Here is a 27,023-nt window from a genome sequence, read left to right as displayed (position 1 = left end):
TTGCGTCAGTGAATGACCTGGGACTTATAGGTTTAAGCCACCTCATTAATGTGATGTTAACTTTATTTTTGGCATAAGAGTGAAAATTTTTTTTCATTTATTTCTGATGTTCACTTAACAAAGACAGAGTATGAGAAATTTTCCTGAGGTGAGGAGGACATTTGAGGCAGTGCAGACAAAAGACTATTTCTGCTCAAAAGACTATCCAAGACACAAAGACAGAAGTTAGAGGCCATCGCTGAAATGGAAGAGAGATTTTAAAAGCCCTGATTACCACAGAAACGTACACTTGAGGACCTTTCACAAACGTAATTCAATCTGAAAGTCTTTTTCAAGGTTAATGAGTATCAGAGAAAGTTATAAATTAAATGTTTTTAAAATATAAGCTTGACCATTTTTAATCAAGCTAAAAGAGCTATTTCAATTTTCTATGAAAATGTATGTTAAGATGATCTTAAGTCCAGAATAATTAGAGCATCTAAATTTGCACAATATACTCTTCCTATTCAGTATTTAGCATGACCACTCTCCATTAATCCTCTGTTAATACTTCATTAATAATCCCAGAACTCATACAATATGACCAAACTCATAGAGAGATGACCTTAGAACTCAGGGAATTCATGCCAGAACTGACAACCTTAAGTGGTGTTTGTGTTAGGAAATGAAGTGGTAATAAAGTATAGAAACTATGTGAAAACAGAAATCTATCTTTTCCTTAACTAATTCACCTCCAGCAAGATGAGTGGGTTTTCTAAAATTTTTTCTGGCAGACTGTTTTGCTTCATTCTTGGATGTGTATTTCATTTTGGCTGAATACTCTACACCACTCCTTGCTTCAAGCCACGTTCTAAGAAAAGAAAACTTCATAAATAAGGGAAATATCTTCTTAAGTCAGAAACAAGAATTTTCATAACATTAATTTTGTGGCTCGTCCTTGCTTTTTATAATTGAGATAGCTTCTTGCTCCTACACTTGCCTACTCGCTGGTTCTTTTGTGCCCGCTCTGGTGGTCTTAGAAAAACAAATCAGTTGGTGCCAAAGACCCGGGAGGAGACCCCTCCTCAGGCCTCTAAGGGTTGAGGAACCTCCTCCTGCTCCCACGCGGCAGACGGACCAGGACCTGAGACCCGCTTCCCTCACTCTCACGGCCTCTCTGGGGTAAGTGCCCTTGTCTCCTCTTTACCTCCCTCGGCCAGAAATCCTGCGCAGGTCCGAGGCCCACTTTTGAGCCACTAAGTGGCTCGGGAGACCCGTTCAGGACGGAGACGTCCGCCTGAAGGTAATCTCCACTTTGGCTCCATGAGCCTCCAGTCTGTCTCTGCTGGTTCCAAAGGACGCTTTGAAGCCAGGCAGAGATCCACTTCCATTTCCATTGTGTCCATTGTGTAAGTAAAGAGGAAACAAACAGGAAACCCTCCAGTCCAAATTTCCAAAGAGCACCCCCTTAGGGTGCCTCCTAGCCAATTTAAAAACCTTACAGGTCGAACAAGACCTTAGGAGGAAGCGGTTAATTTTCCTTTCCACTGTGGCGTGATCGACCTCAGCAATTTCTGCCAGTGGCTAGGCAAGTGGTCTTAAATTAATTACATACAAGGCTTTTGGGCCTTATGCTCTCCTCCCGACCTGCCCTATACTCCTCCTTCTCTCCAACCCCTCCCTTCCTGCCCAGACTCCTCCTCCTCCCCCATCCAGACTCCTCCTCCCTCCTCCTTATCTACTAGTAATCCACTCGGTCTCGTGCCTCCTTCCGGGCCCCCAACTGGCTGTCTTGAGTCCCCTATCTCTGCCCACACCCTCCTACAGTGTTAGCACCTTTGCGAGAGGTGGCTGGGGCGGAGGGGGTAGTCAGAGTACATGTCCCGTTTTCATTGGCCGATCTTTCCAAAATTGAGAAGTGTTTAGGTGATTTCTCAGCTAATCCTACCATATACATAAAGGAATTTAGATACCTTTGTCAGGCCTATGACTTAACTTGGCATAACCTCCAGGTTATCCTAACCTCTACCCTAAACTGACTGAGGTTCTAACCCAGTATACCCGGTTAGATCCGGCCTCCCCCACAGGGGCCACCATTTTGGCGTCTTATTTCATTTCTCAATCAGCTCCTGACATTCGTAAAAAACTTCAAAAGGTAGAGGATGGTCCTCAGACACCAATACAAGACCTGGTTAAATTAGCCTTTAAGGTCTATAACTCCAGAGAGGACACGGCAGGCTCGCCTCAAACAGAAGTTACAGCTCCTAGCAGCAGCTTTACAGCCCAGTTGTAACCCCAGGCCAGAGAGCACACACCCCGCAGACTCCAAGGCTACTAAAGGAGCCTGCTATAGGTGCGGCAAGGCAGGACACTATGCCAACAGGTGTCCGCAAGGTCCCCGAGCCCCAACGCAGCCTTGCTATAAGTGCAAGGCGTCAGGACATTGGGCCAGTGAATGTCCTAACCCTCGTCCACCAGCAACCCCCTGCCCTGCTTGCCAGCAGGGAGGACGCTGGAAGTCTCATTGCCCCACCCTGAGAACAGGTGCCGCGTCTCCACGTGACCCCCTTTCCCAGGATCCTGGGAGCTCCTTCCAGCTCCTACATCTGGACGACGACGACAACTGAAGGTGCCGAGACTCGGGGACCCCCATCACCCTCGCCGAGCCGCGGGTAACTCTCCTGGTAGCAGGTAAGACAATCAGTTTTTTAATCAACAACGAGGCTACCTATTCTGTTTTGCCGTCCTTCTCTGGACCTAGCCTTCCATCCAATATCTCTGTAGTAGGAGTAAGCGGAAAGCCATCCACTCCACAAAAACTCCACTCCTTAATTGCTGCCTGGCCAACAACTACTCTGTGCACTCGTTCCTCATTCCCAGCTAAAAAGGGCCCCTACCGAAAGCAATCAGTGGAAATCAGTTTGGCTTTCCCCCATTCGCCTCAAACTTACTAAATTTTCTTAACTATCTCATACTCCTCAACCTTGCTGGGACCTTCCTTCTGGGTTTTGCCCCTATTCCAACAAATGCTTCCATTCCTCATTCCTGTACTAATACTGTGCCTTATTTTATTCTTCATCCGTGCGTCCAAATGCCAACCATGGGCCCCGACCTTAACGACGCCCCTTAACAGCAGGAAGTAGCCAGACAGACCACGGCGCCCCTTATCACTCTTACCAATAAAAGGTTGGACTGTTTGGACGAACGGAGGCAAGATGGTGCACTTCCGGGTTCTTCTTCACCAACTTTTCCCGCGCGCGCGAAAATGCAGCCGGCGCCCGGGAAGGTGCAGACCAACTGGGCATGCGCCAGGTGACGTCAATCCGAAGAGACCAAGATTTACCTGGTCGCACCTGCGGAACGCCCCCTGACACGCCCCTGCCCCGCCTATTGCCCCCCCATTCCTAGAAAAGCCGCTCCGGAGGGACGCCACGGGCGGCCTTCTTCAGTCCTCCACTCCTGTCGGGATGTCAGGACTGTAGGAACTCCGTCCGTCCGAGAGCCCCACCAGGGAACTCTGTCCGCCTTCTTTGCTGGAGGCCGACAGACCTCTTCCTAAACTTGCAGTTTTGCTCCTACACTTGCCTACTCGCTGGTTCTTTTGTGCCCGCTCTGGTGGTCTTAGAAAAACAAATCACATATAACCTGCAAATAACTTTTGAAATAATAATTCAAAATATTTACAAAACATCACTGCTCAGCCTGGTGGAAGGTAGTCTCTATAACAGGTAGTAGAGTGCTGTCATCTTATTTATCATACCATGTTGTTGTGAGGATTAAATGAGAAAATACTCATGAAAACACAAAACAGAGTCTAAGCTGGCACCTCACAAGTGCTTAAAAACTTGTTGTTAGTTTGTTTGTTGTTTTGCAGTTATTTACCAGGAAGAGGTTTCAGGTCAGTTGGAAAAATACTACTGCACGTATGGGATAGTAGTGCTTATATGTGTATATACTCACATATGTACATGTACATATATATACACACACATATGTACATATATAAATATATGCACATGTATATATACACACATACATATATATCATATATGCAAAATAGAATTATATACATGATAGAATGATAAAATTAAGTGCTAAGCTATATACTATAGACAGTATAATCACGACTGAGTTCAACTGGATCACTGTACATTGTCTACTATATTGAAGGCACAAGATTGAAGACCATACTGAGATATGATGTGTATGCTATTATATCATGTTATTGCAAAGGTGATGGAGACCACTGAGCATGATCATTGTCAACCAAAGTTTAAATAATGCAAAATCTGCTTCTAGGGTGAATTATTGAATGATCACTGCTAATTTTCCTCTCTCCAGCAAACATTAGAAAAATTCAAAGATTAATGGTTAAAAATAGTTAAGTTGCAAAAGACAGTATTTCATTTACAGAAATGCAAAATAGCTTTTGAAATCAATGTTTCCATCTCCTTTTTTTCAGCTTGTAAACCCATAACACTAAAACACCCTAACTGATTTTATTTCTACACTTTGTTAAAGGGATGTGATCCCAAGCTGGGACCTCATCTGCCCAACGTTTAACCCTCAGAAACCTTTACCAGACTGGGTTTGAACTCACAGAAACAGCAGCTTTTAATGGAAATGCTGACAGACTCTTAAGTATAGCAACGTGAATGGCACCAATGATAATAAATATGAGGAGTGATTCCCAAACCGAAGATGGGCAAATAGTTACCCAGCTGCTACAGAAATAGCAAGATAGAATTTAAAAAAAAAAAAAAAAAGAGAGAAAAGAAATTAAATGAAATGGATATTAGCTGGAAACATCTGTGTTCACCACAGAGCAAAATGCATATTCAGCAGCCAGTTTATTGGCTCTTTAGAGGATGTGAATGGTGCATTGTAAATAATGACCCGCCTGTAATAAATTCCCAGTAAAAAAGAGAGGGGCTCGTGTGTTCCTCCCACAATTCACATTTCTGGGTCCCTGCTGTGAGTGATGATTCACAGCAGTCACAAATTCCTGTTTTCAAAATGCTGTTGTATACTCCAGGGCTTTCATTAAGTTTTGCACTAGCTGGGGAAATTTAAAACTTGAGAGAGAGAGAAAGAGGGGAGGAGAGCGGCTTTCAGTGGTGACTGCGCTCAGTACTCAGTCTGCAGGGTGCTGATAGATGTGATCAGAGGGTGTGTCTTCCAAAGGACCCGATTGCCTCCCATCCTTCTTTTTTCTGGAAGTCCATAAGGAAAGGAGAGAGCGGGGACCAGTGACCTCCTTATGTGACTGGAAGGAAAAGAGACAAGAGAAAGGTCTTTGCAGCTGAATTTTGAAAGGCAACTGGGAGACAGCACGTGAATCCAGGGCACTAGAGTTAATGGGTTCCACGAGGAGCCTGCATCTGCCGTAACTTTCCAGGGTGCAGTGTGCCAAGTGCGTCTTCAGAGTTCTAAAGCTTGGATGGCCCATGAAGATTTAGGATTGTGCTATTACATGTTCAAAATATATCTGTTAAATATACATACTATGCCTGGGGCATCATGTTTGGTCTCAAGGTCATAAATACTTAAAGAGGAAATTGACCAGTCAGGATGGAAATCATTTCCTCTCAGCCCAGGCATCAGTACAAAGAAATGAGCACTCTTGCCCAGCTCAGGGGATTTTGGTGACTGCATTGGATGTGCCTGATGCTGGTGCCTGGCCTGCTGATGCTGTGCTGGACAGGGCTACTCGCCACGTCAGGCCTTGCCCCCCCAAGACACAGTTTGATATTCCGTCTGCATCATCTTGGCCAAATGATTGTTCCACGGCTGCAAAGTGCACTAATGAGAAGAGTTGCCAGAGTGTCAGAGATCCCCGTGTTCCAAGGTTTTGGGAAGCATGCTGTCTGGGGCTACCTATGCTCACACATTGGGAGGAGACGGGGATGGTCCCAGAGGCTGTCAAAGTGCCAAAACCCGGGCTGGAACCCACCACTGTCTGCGTCTTACCAATTCCCAGTGAAAGCAAGAGGCCCCCAGTAGTACCAAACCCGCGTGTTCAGGTGGAGGAGCCAACAAAGGCACCAGAAAAAGGTGAATTCCATTGAAGAGAACTAGAAGTGTGTTTATCAACAGCAATAGATCACAACAAAGTTTTCGCGATGTGTCTCTTCCTGGGATTCTTAGACCTCCACTCATTCATGTCCAGATAACAAATGTAGTCACATCATTTTCTAACATAAAAGAAAAAGAAACAGTTAATCTAAATTCTTTTTGTGTTTTCTCTTCTGTCTTTCCAAATAAACTAATCCTTTTCAAATAAGTGCACGACTAGGACCAGTGAAATCTTCCTGTTTTGGAAAATAGTCTATTGAACAATCTTCTGTAGAGGTACTAGGATAATTCCCAATAATTTTGTTCTTTGTCAAGGCTTTTTAGGATTTTGCAAGGCAGGATTAAAGGCAAAGAAACAAGAAACCAAGCATGCTTTGTTTTGCACTATGCCAAGCCCTACCTTTTGTAGTCTGCAGGCGGAGTGAGCTGTCAGGGGCACCCAGGACAACCAAGCATGCTGGTTCTCTGTGCTTGGGCACAGACAGGGAAGGCCTGAAGTGGGTTCTGGTGGCCTCACCCACTGCCCTACTGCAACGTGTGTAAAGAATGACTGGGGCTGGGCCCAGTGGCTCACTTCTGTAATCCAAGCACTTTGGGAGGCCAAGGTGGGCAGATGACTTGAGGTCAGGAGTTCGAGATCAGCCTGGACCACATGGTGAAACCCCATCTTTACTCAAAATACAAAAATTAGCCAGGCACGGTGGCACATGCCTGTGATCCCAGCTGCTGGGGAGGCTGAGGCAAGAGAGTCACTTGAACCCGGGAGGTGGAGGCTGCAGTAAGCCGAGGTCACACCACTGCACTCCAGCCTGGGTGACAGAGTGGGACTCTCTCGGAAAAAAAAAATGACTGGAATGAGGATGAGGTGAACTCCTCAGGGACCATCAGACTGTGGCCTGTGGCAAAATTTAGATAGGTATGTTTTAAAAAAGAAACATCCCTGTGAAAATGAGTTAAACATTTGAGGAAACAGGAAGATAGATTTGCAATATTTGTTATTGAATGGATCAACAAGACTTTACTGTGCACCTATTATATGCAGTCAGTGTAAGTTTTACAGAAGATTCCAGATTATTGTTGTGACCTCTGCCCTCTAGGAACACAGAATCTTAAGTTATCTGCATCTTAGCAATTCACTAACACAAAGAAAAGAGTGATGATAAAATATAGGGATTAAAAGAGGATACTATATAATTTTTGAAGCTATAAAAGAAATGGATAAGTAAACTTAGATTACTCTCTAAATTCAAAAAAACTGCAGCATCAAACTATTTGTTGAATCTGAAAGAATGGCTGAGAAAATAGAAAGTGATATTACTTTGGATAGTAAGTAAACTACGTAGACCAATGACTCCAAGAGGTAATAAAAGCTGAAAACAACTTCAACAACAGAGCAGATCTATTTGAACAACATATCCACATTAGTTTTCTAAGAAAGTCAAAGATTTGGACCTAATCTTGCCCTTTAATTGAACAGGCACTGTTGGTTTATCCCACATAAACCATGGGTGCTGTGCCCAAATATGTTATGGTTGGTGTCTAGAAAGCAAGCTGGGAGTACTCAGAGAACAGCTCTGACCCATGGTTGCAGATTTAGACCCTCCCAGCTGGGACCCTGCTGCATTGATAGTTACCAGAGCAGACATTATAGCAAGCGGATGTCAGATTGGAAGCAAGATGTCCAATTTTGAATGACAATAAAACAATCACTATGGTACATGCTGAAACTCCTAAACTGCCTATGCACACGAATCTATTGCACATATAACACACATGTATATATTTGTCAAGATTCATCCTGAAAGAAGAATAAGAAAGTAAGCCCAGCTTCCAGGTGAACACAATCAACAACTCTTTAAAAATCAAAAGAGAAAACAGTCGTTGTGGTTCCCCTAGGTGAGTACTGGCTTTGTTACTGGTATCTTTTCTAAGACCACACTTATCTACAGACTTCTTGTCTTGACTGTATCCTGTTAGATGCTTTTAAGTCTATATCCGGGTCCCCCTTTGCTGCTATGATGCCTACACCACATTTGTGGTTTACAGTTAAATTTTTTAGCCTGTCAGAATGCTCATAATTATTTTAGCTGATTCCTAAAGCAAACTGCTGTTCAGATGAACTAGACCTGCTTGTGGATATTTTTAAAATGCTTATTACCCATTATATTAAAAAATAAAAATAAAACACGTTACATATATGGAATAAGTTCAATTAAAAAAAAAACATACTCATTCAAATACAACGGAACCCTGATTTGTTATCAGCTTTCCTGTGGATGGTAGGGTTATAAATAATATCTGTTTTTACTTTGCTTTTTGCTTTGCTTTGTTTTGTTCTATAAGTTTTCTGTTTCTAAGCTTGAGGACATAGTCTATGTGAAAAGCAATTTTTTTGAAAATTGCTATTATAACTATTATAACAAAATATTGCTATTATAAAGTAAAATATAAAGATATAAAATGAAGACATGTTGAGTATTTTATTTAATTCAAGCAATGAGAGAACCAAAAGGATGTTATAAGTAGCTCTAAAGAGAAGTTAAAAAAAAAAAGAACAAAGTTTTATAGTGTAATAAAATGTAGGAAGAGATGTCCAAATGGAGGTAAAACTGGTTTTTCCACAGGGAGAAGAGATCATTCCATTGAACCTCTATTGACAGAATTCCGTGTCGGTAAACAAGAATTATTTCACATTGCTATTAACTACCTACAATTTACAAGGTTATAAAATAATCCGTGCAGAATAAAGATCTAGTAACTCAGAGTTCCCCTCCATGAGCCTCTAAACTTCTCTAGCATCTAAACAATCCGTGGTTTTCCACTGAACCACAAATTTTCCCCTACACCATTTAGTCCACCTCTCTTTCCAGAGCTGTAAACTCATTTGGTCAAAAGTAGGCCCACTTAATAAATATTTACTTAAAGAAAGGGTAAATGTATATATTTTATAATTAAAATGGTCCAAATGAAAGTTTTCTTTCAGGGAAGCTCTATTTCTGGACAGTTGATAGAGTTGGGAAATTCCTAAATTTGCCTCCCAGACTGTCATAGTACAGTTGTGCAGGTTGCAGACTGAACAGCAATAGGAAATATCATAAACATGTAATCCATGTAAGTATCAATAAGGTTGTTCAGAACACCGAACAACCTGGAGTCAGGAATAAGAGTGAGGGAACAGAGCGAGGAAAGAAGCCGAGAGCACTAGCTCTGAGTCAGGAAGCAAGTTCATTCCACCTGCTATGCCTAGGTTGGGACATGGCTGCTTATCCACTGTTTTTTCTTCCCACCATGAACCAACCAGGAGCCAAGGAGGAGCTAGGCAGAAGAAAGTTCCCAAACAGCATAAGCAGATAAGTTTTGAGAAAACCTTTTTAGGGTAAAAGAGTCTTTATTGGAGGGAAAAAGAAAAACAGACCGTTGCTTTTTAAAGATCCCTGTCTGAAAAGGACGTGTTGCTGCTTTTGAGAGATGGGGTCTATTACTCATTTCTATTCCCCTTGAAAATAAGCCATTTGTAGACAGTGCTGTTAAAAAGTGCCCACTTTCTTAAGCATCCTGCTCTTTCCAAAATGGCCAACTTTCCAATACAATTCTTCCAGTTAGGATTATGTTTCATGGCTAGAAAGGCCACATTCCCTGTAAACCATCAAAACCTCATTCCCTTCCCCTAGCACCTTTGGGCCCAATTATTTCCACTAGGGTGGAAGCTAAGGGAGCTGTACTGTTTAGCAACTTTCATGACCCTGTTTGTAAACCTCAGCTCTGCTGTGAATCTCCAAGGGCACATTGCAGCTTCCAGGGAACAACTTTTGTTGTGTCAATACATGGGGTTCTTTTATCAACTTACAGCCTTTGGGCTCATCACCCAAAAGTTCCTCCTTCGCCTCTCTCACCAGACCTGTCTCATATATGCATTGTAGAGGGAAATTCTAGTCAGAAAAAGCAATGACCTATCCTTACTCCAAAGCTTGTCGGTAAACAAGAATTATTTCACATTGCTATTAACTACCTACAATTTGCAAGGTTATAAAATAATCCGTGCAGAATAAACATCTACTAACTCAGAGTTCCCCTCCATGAGCCTCTAAACTTCTCTAGCATCTAAACAATCCGTGGTTTTCCACTGAACCACAAATGACCTATCCTCACTCCAAAGCTACTGTTAGTCCTCATCATTGTAGACTATTTATGTCAACTCTTCATAGCTATCTTCCACCAGATCAAACAGGGAGAAGTCTTCCCTTCTTCAGAACTTCAACACATTATTTATGAGTTTCCAATTTCCAGGAGAGACTAAAACACATTTACCAAGGAAGACCTAAATTTTGCCAAAACTTACCACCAAATCAGAAATTTGAGATAAATAAATCTGAAAAGAACAAAATCTGCTTTAGCAGATTTTTTTTCCATTCTCTCTAATGGCCTTTTACTCTGAGCTTCAGTGCAAACCCTCCCTACAAGCAGATATGCAGAGGTGCTGGGAGTGAGATACTCAAAGGAAAACAGGGAGGACACAGGGGGGCCGGGATGGAGACTGTGCCCTCTCCCTAGGACCCAGGGCTCTGCCTCTCCACTGACCCCATGGACTTTGTTTTCTCCCAAGCAATGACTGTTCCTCCAACCAAAAGTAAATGACAGGCAAGGGCCATCCCAAGAGTGAGTTGAAGGTGAACTATTTAAACCCGATCTTAAAGATTCCTCCTAAAACATATTTTATAGCTACATTAGCAACTTCTGTATCAAACTAAATTCTTTTATATCAAAGATGATTTAAAAAAGTGTGTGTATGCATGTTTTTAGCATTATAAAAACAAATAGATACTGACAAACAAATAGATTTCCCTGGGGGAAAAGACCACGAAGATAGTCACACTGTCAGCTGACTTCTCCTGGTCAAAATGGACCAATTCTTTGCTTTGTAATCATCAAATACAACGTTTAAAAAAAAATCTTAAAGCACAAGACTTCACAAGAGGGTGGGAAGTTTTCAGCAGCAATATTTTAGTTTGAAATATCTGAAAGAATTTGGAGTCTGAAAATGAACTTTGAGTGTTAAAGAATCTCTCTCAAATAGTGAGCTAAGCTAAGATTTACTGACTTACTAAAGACCATCCCTCTCCTTTATGTATGGGAGTGTTAATTATGCGTATCTTATCCCTCTGCCACCTTTTGTTGTTGGAATGGCAAGGGAGGGGCCAGCAAGGACCTAGTTTTTGTGGGTCATATGTCAGCAGATCAAGAGGTTCTGAATCTGGACCACAGGGAGACCTCCAGCTTGTTGTCAGCACAGAATCAGATTTCAGGAGCCTGGGGATGGCAGGGAGAATGTTTCGCATGAGAGAGGCACACTGCTGTCACCACCCTCTGTCCCCACGACAGGAACACTGCCACTCCAGGTCAGGATCTCCACCCCAAGAACCCTGCCAGCCACCAGCCTTCACTTGCTCTATTGCCGCATTCGGATCACGTCCTCACCTAGACCAGCTCCATCCCTGAAAGCCTAAATTCAAATGTTCCACCCACTGACCACAACCTTTCCTCCTTTTAGATCATTTGCTCTGACTTTTCCTGTTCTTAACATCTCTAAAAGGTCCACTTCTTTGATTACCCTTCCTTCCTCATCTTCTCACCTATGGAGCCTACACAAGGCAGCTATATATATATATATATATTTGTTTTTATATCATATATATTTCATATATATACCATATATATGTTTTTGCATATCATATATTTGTCATATATATACACACATAAAATAAAATTTATTTTTTTATAAAAGCTATTCAGTTTAAGGGTTTGTATTCTTTTTTTAATATTGTATATCCTTTTCTCTTTTTTTTACACTTTAAGTTCTGGGATACACATGCAGAACATGCAAGTTTGTTACATAGGTATACATGTGCCATGATGGTTTGCTGCACCCATCAACCTGTCATCTACATTAGGTATTTCTCCTAATGCATTCCCTTCTCCAGCCCCCCTAACCCCAACAGGCCTTGGTGTGTGATGTTCCCCTCCCTGTGTCCATGTGTTCTCATTGTTCAACTCCCACTTATGAGTGAGAATATGCAGTGTTCAGTTTTCTGCTTCTGTGTTAGTTTGCTGAGAATGATGGTTTCCAGCTTCATCCATGTCCCTGCAAAGGACATTAACTCATTTTTTATGACTGCATAGTATTCCATGGTGTATATGTGCCACATTTTCTTTATCCAGTCTATCATTGATGGGCATTTGGGTTGGTTCCAAGCTTTTGCTATTGTAAATATTGCTGCAATAAACATACCTGTGCATGTGTCTTTATGGTAGAATGATTTATAGTCTTTTGGGTATATACCCAGTAAAGAGATTGCTGGGTCAAATGGTATTTCTGGTTCTAGATCCTTGAGGAATCACCACACTGTCTTCAACAATGGTTGAACTAATTTACACTCCCACCAACAGTGTAAAAGTTTTCTCCACATCCTCTCCAGTATCTGTTTTTTCCTAACTTTTTAATGATCGCCATTGTAACTGGCGTGAGATGGTATCTCATTCTGGTTTTGATTTGCATTTCTCTAATGACCAGTGACAATGAGCTTTTTTTCATATGTTCGTTGGCTGCATAAATGTCTTATTTTGAGAAGTGTCTGTTCATATCCTTTGCCTACTTTGTGATGGGATTGTTTGTTTTTTTTCTTGTAAATTTAAGTTCTTTGTAGATTCAGGATATTAGCCCTTTGTCAGATGGATCGATTCCAACAATTTTCTCCCATTCTGTAGGCTGCCTGTTCACTCTGATGATATTTTCTTTTGCTGTGCAGAAGCTCTTTAATTTAGTTAGATCCTATTTGTCAATTTTGACTTTTGTTGCCATTGCTTTTGGTGTTTTAGTCGTGAAGTCCTTGCCCATGCCTATGTCCTGAGTGGTATTGCCTAGGTTTTCTTCTAGGGTTTTTATGGTTTTAGGTCTAACAGTTAAGTCTTTAATCCATCTTGAATTAATTTTTGTATAAAGTGTAAGGAAGGGATCCAGTTTCAGCTTTCTACATATGGCTAGCCAGTTTTCCCCATAAAAAATTTGAATCAATTCAGAAATCTGCTTTATCTGTTCTTATAATAGGGCTGTTGACTATTGGAAGAAATCTAACATTTTAATAGAAGTCATTCTAAACACAAATTCTCCAGTCTCACCTACAATCTCAGTGTGGCCTGACAGTTATATTTGGGGTCCGAAAACATGGTAGCAACTCTCAATGTGAAGACAGAAGTACTGTAGGAGAGGTAACCAGTCCAGTTTATAATTAGGTCTAACAGAGTCCACTGGCTACAGCATTTCCCAAAAAATTCATCATTGATCAATTCATTTGTCCTGGGCACAGATTTTAGTTGACTGGTCACAATCAAATGATTCTAGTTATGTCTGGGATTTTTTTCTCTTGATGACTGGGAACTTCCAGTATCCATTAAGTATAAACACTTGGAGTTTCTACACATCTTTCCATTAATGAGTATATATTAAGGAGCTCTGTTTGCCTAGTGCTACACTGAGCATTATGGGCCATTAAAAAAAAAAAAAGCTCATAGTCACAGTCTTTAAAAGTTTATAATCCAGGTGGAGTAATAAAATCAATGTACTTAAAACAGTTGGTAAACAGATTTGGACAAACTCTGTCATATTGATAGTAATTAGGGTAGAAACTTTAAAATTAGAGAGATGGTGTCATAGAGAAGTTTTTGAGGCAGATCAGAATATGAGCTGAGTTTCGCAGGAAGAACGCAATGTAGAACACAGCAAGATGGGAGTACTTGTTTTCATATTTGCACAGTTTCTTTAATTTTGCTCCCCTTTGTGATTTTAAAGCAGAATGCAACAGATGCAACCAGTGAGAATGGGAATTCGGACTGACAATAGAATCCTCAATTCTAATTTATCTCCTGAAAAATGCCTTCAGGATCCATATGAAGTTTTACATAAGTCTCTCTTACCCTAGGTTGTCTGATAATCTTAAAGGGGTCAGACATTCATCCACAGGATTCATATTAAAAGAATATGAATCCTTTGACATTCGTATCAAATCCACAGGATTCAAGTGCACCTTGGGAATTTTCATCATGTCTCCTGTGTGTGCTCAGCCCAGGATGAAAGTCAGAACTGAACAAGGAGATTAGGAGAAGAGGCGTGTGAGCTCTCAGCCCCTCACATTCTCACTACATCCCAGATATGAGCATGGCCCCAGTCAGTTTCCAGTATCAACAGTGAAAGGAAACTTCCAAGTCTGATTTCCACAGAGGAGTGAAATATCTCTTCTTTGCTTTGGGAGGTATTCCACCTTTTGTAATAGAGCAGATATCACTGAGCCCCACAGACACAACTTTATTTTTAAATAAATCTCTTATACCAAAATATATCTATGCTTAAATTAGAATCCCTTTGTATGTCTGAATGTTACATTCTGTTAAAAGGGCAGGAAAGTACATGGTGTGACTCGCTTTCAATTCTTAAAACATTTGATAAAAGTGCTCTCTCGCTGACTTTATGTAATTTTATAAGCTTTGGTAAGTTATTTACAATACAACTGTATTGATCACTTTGGGCTTTTTATTTTTGGAATACAATCCACTCTTAAACTAATGACTACAAAATATCGTCAAAGTAGGTGATAGCTCTTGCAACTAAGAAAAAGAAAACTATTGATTAATGATCACTTGTAACAATAGAGTCATATTTTGTTTTCATTATTTTAGTTTAGTTTGATTATTTTGGTTGTTTGCTTACCATTTTATTCATCTTCTATTATTATTGGTTTTACAGAAACTTAGAAAAGAGAGAAAATGCAATAATCAATTCTGAAGTCTATAGAGGAAGAATGATTGGAAATATTATATTGACAAAAAAGGAACAGATCCATTTTCTGAAGATATGCTTAGTTCCCATGTGCAACTTGTAGGGATCTAAGATTATTGCAAATGAAGTAGATAGTATACATAAAATTATGCCATACATGTCCTTAGAATTAATAAAATCCAGAGCCTCGAACAAAATAAGGTTATTAAAATAGGTTGTAAAACTTTAGTGAGAAAAAATAGCAAAATAACGACATAGGAATAGACAGATCAATACTCTTCATTTAAAAAACCTGTAAATATGATACTTACACAACTCAAGGAGTTAGGTACTTATTGACATGAAAACCTAAAGTTGTGTCCATGTACTCTGCATGTACAGTGTAACTCCGTTTCAGTAAGTGTGTGTGCGTGTGTTTGCAGGTGTAGGCATGCATGTGAGCACATATGTGTGTGATTATACAGAGAGGTCTGGAAGAATGTCTCCCTGGCTGTCCACAGTGGTCATCTCATGGCAGCAGAGTCTCACATGTGATATATTTTAATCTCACATATTGTTTTTTGCTTCTCTGTATTGTTTGAAGTTTTGAACCATTACATATTTTTAGCAAACAGGCTGAAGTTACTTCCAATGGAAGAAAAAACAAAGGTCAACAAAATATTTCATGTAATGTCTCTCATCAGCTCCCAAGCTTCAGATTTGGAGCACGGCTGTTGTTCTTGCTCTGTGCATTCCTTCTTCTCTTCCTTGGTGTAACCCTCATGAACCCTAGGTGGAGGGTGAAGGATCATGGATACTATTCTTTGTAACTCAAACTTTGGCTTCAACAATAATAGAACGATCATAGATGTAATGGTGTGGCCTTTATATAATTTTTAAATGAGGGATTTAGGATTAATTAGTGCCTCTTCACCCTTGAAATAAATGAAAATAGAAATCCAGATGTGGGACTAGGGTGGAGGGCTCCCACTTTAGACCCACTGTATGCTGGATGATCACAGCTCAGCTTCTCCATGCAATTCTCCATAGGCCCAAGGTTAAAGCTGCTGATAATAACTCACAGGGAAGAGGATGCATGAACAGAGAAGAGAATAAAGGGAAATAATTGCTAGAATAATACTAGCAAAGTTTACCTTAATTTGGGACATGGCTGGATTTAGGCCCTATTTACAATGAATAAATTAGGCAAAATGGGCCCATAAAAATAGAAACTCATTAAGAACAAGAAAAAAACCATACTTCCCACATATTGTGAAGGTTGTTCTCTGAACACGGGTACCCTGGGGAGGAGAGGCGGGGGCTGAAATAGAGCCTCTCGCTGTCTTCAGTGAGCAGAGCACCCTGTTGCTATTGTGGCAATGCCCACATTGTAGAGGGAGGACTGCCCCTGTCCAGTTTCCACCAATGTGAGCAGCTGTCATTTTCTAATGACATTTTGCGACTCAGCAGCCCTGATTCTCCTATTTCCAGAATAATGCAAGGACAAGACGATAAGTTAATCAATTAAGAACTGGAAAGGAAATTTCTAGGATGAGGTGGAAAACTTATTCTCATCCTCCATTGGCAATTATGTGCTATCACATAAGAGTGGATGCCAACAAAATCCTAAAGGAAGTGGAAGAAAAGCACTTCTGGGGTGGAAGGTTTATTTGCGAATAACTTAAAATTTATATTCAGTTGTTTAAACCAGTTCTGCTTTCTTTACAGAAGCTAGTGGATATCTCTATTTTACCTATGAAACCATTGTAAAATTAGTCAGTATGTAACTAAAATAATTCCTGAAAAAAGGCATAATGAGGAAATTATGGAGGGAAATATAGGTAGCAGAAAGGAACTCAAAATTATGGCAGATTGTCCAAAATGCCAGGGCTGTACCCATACCCGGCTCTGGCTGTGTGCATGACACACAAGAACAAGGGAGAACCTGTTGGTGAGTGTGTGTGCCGTGATACAGGAGTGGATTTGTGGGACTGTGAACAAAATGCTAACAGAATTGTCATGGTATCTTAATGTTCCCCTCTTTAATATGCAAAATAACACTACTCTTTAGCTTTCTACGGAAGCCCTAATCATAAAGTAATATTTATGGTTCTCCTCTAAATTCTTCAATTTCACATTTTTACATAGAACACAACTCAGTATTATGATATAAAAGTGAAAATCTAGAAATTCCAGAAAGATGAAAATTTTTAGTAGTAATAAACGAGTTGTTTAATGCTAAGAGGATGTGTAATACAATACAGACCAAGTTCTGCTTTTATAATCAAAGTAATACAAGTTGAATACTGTGTAACTAGCTTGCAGAAACTTTTGGTGGGAAAAAACCCAAAGTGTTATAATTGCCTTTAAGTTTGTGAGAAATACAAGAAGTTATCATAAACCAAAATAAAAATCATTTTTAAGCAATATAGTCAATGTATCATAGGAGACAAAAACATAAAAAGAGTAACGAATAATTTAAAATATATCTTTAAGAAAAAGGAGAGTACTCTTATTGGTTCTTTTCCAAATAAGAGTACAAAAGGTTAAGTGTATATTTTTGAATATGCATTTAAAAATAACACTTGACAATATTTTATTAAGATCTTGCAAAAAAATGTATGTAGACTGATCCAATAGCTTACATAAGACTTTATCTTTCTGGTTGAAAATTACACTTAGAACAATTTGTCAAACAAATTTCCAGGAATAGTAAAACACATGCAAGAAAGAAATTAATATCATGCATTTCAGCATCAGTTAAGAGTTGCATAGATCAAAGATTCGTTCTCGTGCCATGAAGGTCTGACTTTGACTTTTAAACAAGATGAGAGTGGGAACCACATGATAAGACAAAAGCATGAATAGCTAATTTCTAAGGATTTTATCAGATTATAAATAAAGCTCATTGTAGTGTAAGGGATCCCCAAACAGTTGCGCTGGAGTTTGCAGGCATACAGATAAACATACGTGACACAGAGACTGTGGTTCCCTGTTACTTCTTTTCCATAAACGATACTGTTCTCCTTTAATTCTTCCTAAAGCACAAATGAATAGTCCATATTTTTAAATGGATGGCAAGCAAATTCTCAGTTATATCAACTGCAGTAATTAATACATTTTACTGCTTTCTGGCATTTAATTATAGAAAGTGCCACTGCGCCTTGTTGAGGACATTTTAAACTTTTTAGTGTGCTGAAAATGGCATTAACTCTTTATTCTTATTACACACAATTTTAGACAGAGTACCTTCAAGAGGGTCCTGTCTATTCTCCAAAATTAGATGGGGCATAAAAGATAGACAGGCATGTATTTTATCAGAAAATATTCCAAACTTAGAAAAAAAATTGTGTGGGGAAAAGAAATACCAATAAAAATTTATGAGCGAAACAACCTGGCTTTTGAAATCATGTGGAGATTAGGGCTTGTGTTTGCTTCTAAATCAGCCTTTATTTCCTTACCCAGTCATGGAGTTTAACATCATAATTGTCAATTCCATTAGTTCCTAAAGCCTAGGACCATGATGTAGAATGAACCAGTTTTTCAAATGCCTTGGTGTTGCCTTTACAAGTCTTTAACACCTAAACCAAGAGGGCTGTGGCCACCTTCATAAGTAGGTAAGTTGCTTTATTCAACATAAGGGTGTTGCTTTATTTAGTGACAGAGTCGAGAATGTGATCCTGGGACTGACCAGGATGGATAATTCCACCAAAGTGGTTGAAGTATTCTTAGGCATCTAAAGGTAGATGGAGACTAAGGAAAGGAAGACTAACAAAACTGATGCTGGGGTGGTAGAGGGCAGAAAAGAAAAGACTTCCAATACTGACATTTTTGAAAAAGAGAGTCAAATCTGCTATTATTAATGTAGAACTATTTTGTCAATGAGACACCCCAAATTTTCAGAAATGTGTATTTCTCAACAGCTATAATAATGATGAACCTCTTGTGAAGGGATGGTATTTGTTCCCAAGTTCAGATTTTAGCAGGATATTATGTTGTCAGTATTTTCCAGCAATAGAAAATTACTCTCTTTGATCTAGATATTTAGGCATCTGATAGAGAATAAGTATTTCTCTTGCATTCAGAGATTTAACCTTGTACAAGGAAAGCTAAGCTAGAAAATCAAATAACTTTAAAAATATTTAACAACATAGGAAAGTTAAATTCAATTTAAAAATAATGAACATTATAAAATAACATTTCAATGTGTATCTCACTGTGTATCAAATTTGTGGCACAGGCACTGATATTGTTTGGCTTTGTGTCCCCACACAAATCTCATCTCAAACTGTAATCCCCATGTGTCAAGGGAGGGAACTGGTGGGAAGTGATTGAATCATGAGGTTGGATTCCCCCATGCTGTTCTTAAGGCAGTGAGTTCTCATAAGATCTTTTGGTTTTATAAGGGGACATTTCCCCTGCCCTTCTCTCTTTCCTGCTGTCTTGTGAAGAAGGCACTGGCTTCTCCTTCATCTTCCACGACAATTGTAAGTGTCCTAAGGCCTCCCCAGCCATGAGAAACTGTGAGTCAATTAAACCTCTTTCCTTTATAAATTACCCAGTCTCTGGCGGTTCTTTATAGCAGTGTGAAAACAGACTAATACAGCCACACCTTTTCTGTGTGGCTATTACAGGTGGCTTCCCTTTTATGGCCATGATGGAGTAATAGGGACTGGATTTTCCCTCCTATCTGAAACAACTGAAAAAAACTGGATACAGTTTAGAAATTGACTATTCTGGAAACACTGGACATCATCTGGTAGCAAAGGACACTGACCTCTGTGAAGTGGGAAACCAAGTGACAGACCCTACAGTTGTCCAGTTTACTGCCTGGAGACCATCTCCAGGCAGTCATTCAAGGTAAGGGAGGGAAGGGGAGCCCAACAGGTGATAAGCCAGGGAGATCAAAGAGACTGTATTAGTTCCCTAATGTTGTGGTAACAAATTACCATAAATTTACTGCCTTAAAAAAAAAACAAATTTATGTTCTACAATTCTGAAAGTAGGAAGTCGAAAATGTATCAGCAGGCCTGTGTTCCTCCCAGGGACTCCCAGGAAGCACCTGTTTTCCTGTCCTTTGCAGCTTCTAGCAGGTTCCTGCATTCCTTTTCTCTTGGCCTCTTCCTCCATCTCGTAAACCAGCAGCATAGCACCTTCTAATCCATTTCTCTGTCTCTGACTCTCCAGCCTCTCTCCCTCTTACAAGGACCCATAGTATTATATTGGGCTTACCCAGAGAATCCAAGATAATCTCCTCATCTTAAGAACCTTAATTTAGTCACATTTACAAAGTGCTTTTTTTGTTATTTAAGGTAAAATATTTACAGGCTCCTGGGTTTAGGATGTGGACATTTTTGCATGGTAAAGGAGAGTGTGGCTATTATTTAGCCTGTCACAGAAGCCAAAGCATCTACAGTTTGTAGGCACAGGATCAGAGGAAACAGAACATGGAAGGTCACAGAGTGACAGCCCTACAGATCTGAGGGGGCCCTGCAAGTATGCAGCAGAAAAGTCCTCTTGAGTATTCAAGTAAGTGATGATCAGTGCCTGCATGTGAGGAAACTTTCCAAAACTGAAGGGGAAATCAATAGAATAAGAGAGAATAAGCCTAGGGGCTCACACAGACTTGAGAGTAGTATCTGCACCTGTCAGCCTAAGAAGAAATATCTTAATTCAACGACATTGGGGAGAGTAGTTAGAAGGGTTTGCCTCAGTAGTAAGGCAAAATTGACCCTAGATTAAACACATCACTACCCTAGTCCTCCTAATCAAAGCTTAAAAGCAAGATTCATAAAGATAACAGTAATTCCAGTAGCTCACCTCCCAGAACAAAGGTCCTGAATTTTTTTTTGGAATAAAGAAATATCCAGTAGCCAAAGACAAAACAAACAAACAAACAAAACAAAAAAACAGAAACAAAAAAAATCAAAAAACCAAAAAATCCCATCAGAATGAAAGGCATCCAATAAAAAGTTCCCAGGTGTGCAGAGAATAAGAAACACACAGCCCACAATTAGGAGAAAGCCCATCAAGAAAAACTAATCCAGAAATTATTCAGATGATAGAGTCAGTAGATAAGAATATTAAAACAATAATTAAAATTTTATCCCATGTACTCAGGATATTACAGGAAAAATTAAACATCTTAAGTTGAAACATGAACGATGTAAAAAAGAGATAAATTAAACTGCTAGAGATGAAAACATATTATCTGAGATTAAAAATACATTGAATAGGTTTAACAACATATCACATGAAGAAGAAAAGATTAGTGAACTTGAAGACATAGCAATAGAAACTATCTAAAATGAAACACAGAGAAAAAATAATTTAAAAACAAGAAAAGAGTTGTGAGTTGTGAGACAACCTCAAGTGGCTAAGATTTGTGTAATTTCAGTTCCCAAAGAGATGGTGAGGAGTGAAGAAAAAATATTTGAAAAAATAATGGATGAAAATTTTCCAAATTTGACACACATTATAAACCTATAGACCCAAGAATCTGAGAAAACCCAAGCAAATACATCAAGGCACATCATCACCAAATTACTTAAAACCAGAGATAAAGTTTTCAAATGAGACAGACAAAAATGTCACATTACATAAATAAGAACAAAAATAAAGATGACAGCAGATTTCTCACTGACAACAATGCAAGCTGGAAGACAGTGGAATAGCATCTTCAGAATACTGAAGGTTAAAAGTGTCAACCTAGGGTTCTTAGTGAAAATATATTTCAAAAACTTTTTTAGTTATTATATTGTTGGTGGTAGATTTTGCATTGTTATTCTGAAGCTTTTGTATGTGTATGTCAGATAAAGCAAATAAGGAATTATGTTGTTGTCATTAAGAACTGGAACTGTCAACATAGGCTGAAAGAGGTATAGATGCTGCCCATGAGGTTGAGTGAGAACACTGTACTACTGAACTTAAATTGGAAGTATTAATGAGAGCTCATGATATATTTTGTTAAGAAAATACATGTTTATAGCTATGTTCACCCCCAAAGGATTAGATCAATAGAATAGAATTAAGAATCCAGAAAAAAAAAAAATACATCTGTAGTCAATTTATTTTTAACAATTATGACAAGACTGTGCAAAGGGGAAAGGATAGCCTTTTCAAAACATTGTGCTGGAAGAGCTGGATATCCACATGCAAAAGCATTAGTTTGGATCCCTGCTTCATAACATATAACAAAAATTGACACAAAATGAATCAAAGACCTTATTGTAAGAGCTAAAACTATACAACCTTTAGAAAAAAACAGGCATAAATCTTCATGACCTTGTATTAAGCAATGATTTCTTAGATATTGCACCAAAAACATCAGTATCTTAAGAAAACATAAATAATAGACTTAATCAAAATTTAAAACTTCTGTGCTTTAAAAGACACACAAGAAAGTGAAAGGACAATTGATAGAATGGGAGAAAACATTTGCAAATTCTGTGTCTGATAACACTTTATAACTTAAAATATCAATGCTGATCAAGGGTATCCAGAACATACAAAAAAGCTCTAATAATTCAATAATAAGAAGATAAGTCCCTAAGGAAAATATAGAACTGATCAATAATGACATAAGAGATTTAACATCATCAGCCATCAGAAAATGTAAACCAAAACCACAATGAGATACCACTTTACACACACGGGGATAGCTAGAATAACAGAAAATCATGCAAAATAAATGTTGGTGAGGACGTGGAAAAGCTGGAACATTTGTCCATTTCTGATGGAAATGTAAAATGGTGCAGCCACTGTTGAAAAGGTGTGGCAGTTCCTCAATAAGTTAAACATAGAATTACCATATGACTCAATAGTTTCACTCTTAGGTATACACCCTAATAATTGGAAACAGGTGTTCAAACTAAAGTCTCTACGCAAATGTCACAGCAGCACTCATCACAACAGCCAAAAACTCAAAGCAACCCAAATGTCCATCAGCTGATGAATAAACAAAATATGAAACACAGTACACGGAATCCTTCTTAAGCTATGAAAAGGATGGAAGTTCTGATACATGCTGCAGTATGGATGAACCTTCAAAACATTATGCTAAGTGAAAGAAGGCAGATGCAAAAGGCTATATGTGGTATGATTTCATCCATATGAAGTATCCAGAGGTGGCCAATTCACAGACATAAAGCATATCTGTAATTCTCAGGGCCAGAGGGGGATAGGAATGGGAAGCGATTGCTTAATGCTTGCAGAGCTTCCTTTTAGAGAGATGAAAAGTTTTGGAATTAGATAGCCGAGATTGTTGCAAAACATTGTGTATGTCACTAACCGAAATTTTTAAATAGATATTTCAGCACAAAAACGTTGTAGACGACAGTAAACAGTGAATGTTATAATTCCTCTACAAGTTCAAAAGTATCTGGAGTGGGGAAGTAGGTAGAAGATATGGATGAACTGAGTTGGATCACAACTTGATAATTGTTGAAGATAAATGATAAACATGGAGTTTTTTACACAATTCTATTTTGATTAGGTTTAAATATATTAATAATCAGAAATATAATCAAATATACAGACACTTTAAAGATTGTATCAAGGAATCAGTAGATTTTGTTGATTCTTGTTAACAGAACAATTAATGAAGACTAGGTCCGTGGGAAACAAGTTGCACGAGCTGTGACTGTAACATAATTTTGTGTGTAGTTGGATAGGCTGCTTTTTCCAATTATATGGTATTATCTGACAATGTCATAGAATTAAGTTTAGAAGGACAAGATCAGTAGCATAGTTGCCAAGTGAATAATAGTTTTAGAAATGATGGTATAAGCATAGATGCCTAAAAATTATCCAGGGCTTGTCTCAGTGCCTCATACGACGAACTCTCAATATGAGGTTGCTTATTGAATTAATGAATGCTCCAATACCTGCACTTGGCCATATACCTCATAGGACTGTTGTGAGTAATTGAATGTCGTTAATTTGAGGGAATGTAAATTTCCTTGTGGGGGGAGATAACAACTGCTTTAAGTGTTTTGAATCAATTAATTGATTTCCAAAACAAAAACGGTGCTTTTCAAACCAGCTGACAAACTAGTTAGGTCACAATACATTGTTAGACTAATTGTTTGTAATATCATATCAATCTGAATGTGCGGAACTAACCAGTTGCTGCGTGTCATGTAGCTATGACCTGAGATTGTAATTTATATCTTAAAATATCAATGCTGATCAGTTCATCTAATTTGGAGGCAAAAAAAACTGTTGTCCATTACAAATTAAGTATTATTTGACAATGTCACAATTAAAAGTATTTTAAAATTAAGTATTATTTGACAATAATAATTGGGTTATTGACAATAACCCTAATGCTATTATTGTTAGATAATTGTCAAATAATACTTCTACCTACTTACCCTAAATTAAATCAACTCATCTCCCTATTTTCCCTATTTTGATTTATACTTCTTTTCGTTTCTTTCTTTCTTTTCTTTTCTTTCTTGACACAGTCTCTCTCTCTGTGGCCCAGGCTGGAGTGCAGTGGGGCCATCTCAGCTCACTGCAATCTTCGCCTCGGGAGTTCAAGCAATTCCCCTTCCTCAGCCTCCCTAGTAGCTGGGACAACAAGCAGCAGCCACTATGTCAGGCTAATTTTTATATTTTTACTAGAGGGGAGGTTTCTCCATGTTGCCCAGGCTGGTCTCAAACTCATGACTTCAGGGGATCCATCCGCCTCACTCTCCCAAAGTGCTGGGATTACAGGCCTATTTTGATATTTATTTCTATAGCCCAGCAAATCATTCAAAGCTTGAGGGTCCTTATTATGGCTACAGCTCCACCTGTTTGTTCCCTCTCCAGCCGGCCACTTTGACTGAATGGCTGTGCTTGGTCCCTGATGATGCCATGTGAGAGTTCATAGGACGCTAGGTAAGCAGCCAGGAGCCAGCTTGCTTCAACACCGGGGACAAATCACCCCTATAACCTCAGCCCAGCCTGCTGGCTACAGCCCGTTTGTTCCCGTGCCTGCCTCCCTCAAAGCGTCCACCCCCTTTCCGGTTCTAGTCACTCTCTAGTACTTCCCAGTTACATCCCACGGTTTCCGGAACAGTGTGTCTATGGCCACCTCTCGGGCTTCCCACTTACATCCCGCGGTTTCCGGAACAGTGTGTCTATGGCCACCTCTAGGGCTTCCCACTTACATCCCGCGGTTTCTGGAACAGTGTGTCTATGGCCACCTCTAGGGCTTCCCACTTACATCCCGCGGTTTCCGGAACAGGGTGTCTCTGGCTGCCTCTCGCTTCCAGGCAGCCGGGATCATTTTACCTCTCTCCTTTCGTTAGCTGTTTACACGGCCTTCAGAATTACCGGGGATTTCTTTGATCACTCGGGATCCAAATCATTTGTTTATCTTAAGAAAATAGAAACTAATTCTTACACACTGTAATGGTTTCCGGTTCTAGTCACGCTCCAGGCTTCCCAGTTACATCCGTGATTTCCGGAACAGTGTGTCTATGGCTGCTTCTCGCTTCCAGGCAGCCGGGATTATTTTCCCTCTCTTCTTTCGTTCGCTGTTTACACGGCCTTCAGAATTACTAGGGATTTCTTTTTATCACTCAGGATCCAAATCATTTATCTTAAGAAGGTAGAAATGAATTCTTACACACTGTGATGGCCAACTTAGATGAACTAGATAACTTGCATGATTATAATGATACAGAACATTCAGAAGTTAGATGAGGAAAGCCGCGTGTTCCCCCTCCATTTCACCTGAGATGTGACTGTCTGGGGAAACGGCCACAGCTGGAGCACGCGTGAGACACGTACAGAGGACGAGGCCCCGTGGAATTGTCTAGCACACCCCGACCTGGTCCTGTGGTCCAAGGCCGAGCTCCACACTCCTACAGGCGTCATTAGCCTCTCATCAGCCACCATCAGGCCCAAGGATGGCAGCAGATAGGGTCGCCAGCCAGTTTCTGCTTCAGAAACAACATCAGACTCACAGCACAATTTACTGGATGGTTCTTTTCCATTTTCGCCGAAGAAAATGTGGCTAATGCCTTCCAAAGGAGGAAAAGGAAAATGAAACTAGTAACAAAAGATCCTGTTGGCTACAATTATATTCGGTGAAGAAATAGTGAGTATGTGTTTGTTTTTACCCGCTATTTAGTAGAGCTATTTTCATACACACACACATATAAAGACATTGTTCAATTTTAGTACAGTACTTTAACATGATTTGGTTATACTAAAAATAAAATCTTTTCTTTTCCATATTTCATTGTGGTACAATTTCCTGTCTCAAAGAAATATGGAAACTTTTACTTGGAAGATATATAGTTAGAATTTCCTGTAATACTGAATTAGCTCCAGTCAAAATGAACTATTTTACACTGCCATTATTACTCATTTACCAAAAATACTTTGTTCTGGGTTTAATATTTTCTTAATACTTTTAACTTTCCAAAGCACTTTCTCATCAAATATCGTTTTTGGCCTTACAATAAGCCTGAGTTAGGCTCACCCAATATCTAACTAGATTTTTTTAAGCAACAGAAGCGAATGTCATTTGTTTATGATGCCTATGTATGCCTTGACACTTTAAAAAATAATTCAGTAGAAAAATCACATTAAAAATCACATAAAAGACTTTTAATACCATACCTTGACAATAGATATGTCCATGCAAAGCTATGAGACTCAATTACAGTTTTATTATGATCTGATTATGATGTCAATGTAAATTTCTAAAAAGCTCTATCCAACTGTAATTTCAAGACATCATTGCATTAAGAAACAAAACAGTCAACATAGCATTGCATTAATTTGGGGAGTTTTGACAGAAAGCTATAAAACAAAGGAATGTGACAAATCAAGTCAACCTAAAATTTGGCTTCCCTGAGAGTGGGGAGTATTATTGAAGCTCATAATTCCAAATATAGAGACCAGTGGGCGATGCCAAATGGAGCCTGGCGAACTTGGGCACAACTGGCTGGAATTAATTAACTTGCCATCTAGGAGCCTCACGTTGCTGACTTTCTGTATTGCTGGATCCGGTTCACACAGTGATATGTAGCCCTTTCCTGCTACCCCACTATTGAAGCCAAGGGGGAGTGCTGCTGGCGGGTACTCCTTTCTCTACTTTGTTTTTTTTTCTTCTTCTTCTTTTTTTCCCCCAACCCTGTGTATTTATGGGGTTTTTAAACAC

General features: G+C 39.4%; 1 long non-coding RNA gene across 1 annotated transcript in view; it reads right to left on the bottom strand.

Moving 5' to 3' along the window:
• The window catches only part of LOC117098951, a 34,667-nt gene extending 9,330 nt beyond the window's left edge, over positions 1–25,337 (bottom strand). Inside the window, exon 1 of the long non-coding RNA XR_004443657.1 lies at positions 25,254–25,337. This is a non-coding gene — a long non-coding RNA (uncharacterized LOC117098951). The remainder of the gene's footprint in view (positions 1–25,253) is intronic.
• Positions 25,338–27,023: the final 1,686 nt, after the last annotated feature.

This window comes from Trachypithecus francoisi, unplaced genomic scaffold (assembly GCF_009764315.1).
Source record: "Trachypithecus francoisi isolate TF-2019V2 unplaced genomic scaffold, Tfra_2.0 Contig01474, whole genome shotgun sequence".
In the NCBI taxonomy this organism is placed as follows: domain Eukaryota; kingdom Metazoa; phylum Chordata; class Mammalia; order Primates; family Cercopithecidae; genus Trachypithecus; species Trachypithecus francoisi.
Note: the sequence above shows the minus strand (reverse complement) of the source record. Positions and strands in the feature narration are given on the sequence as shown.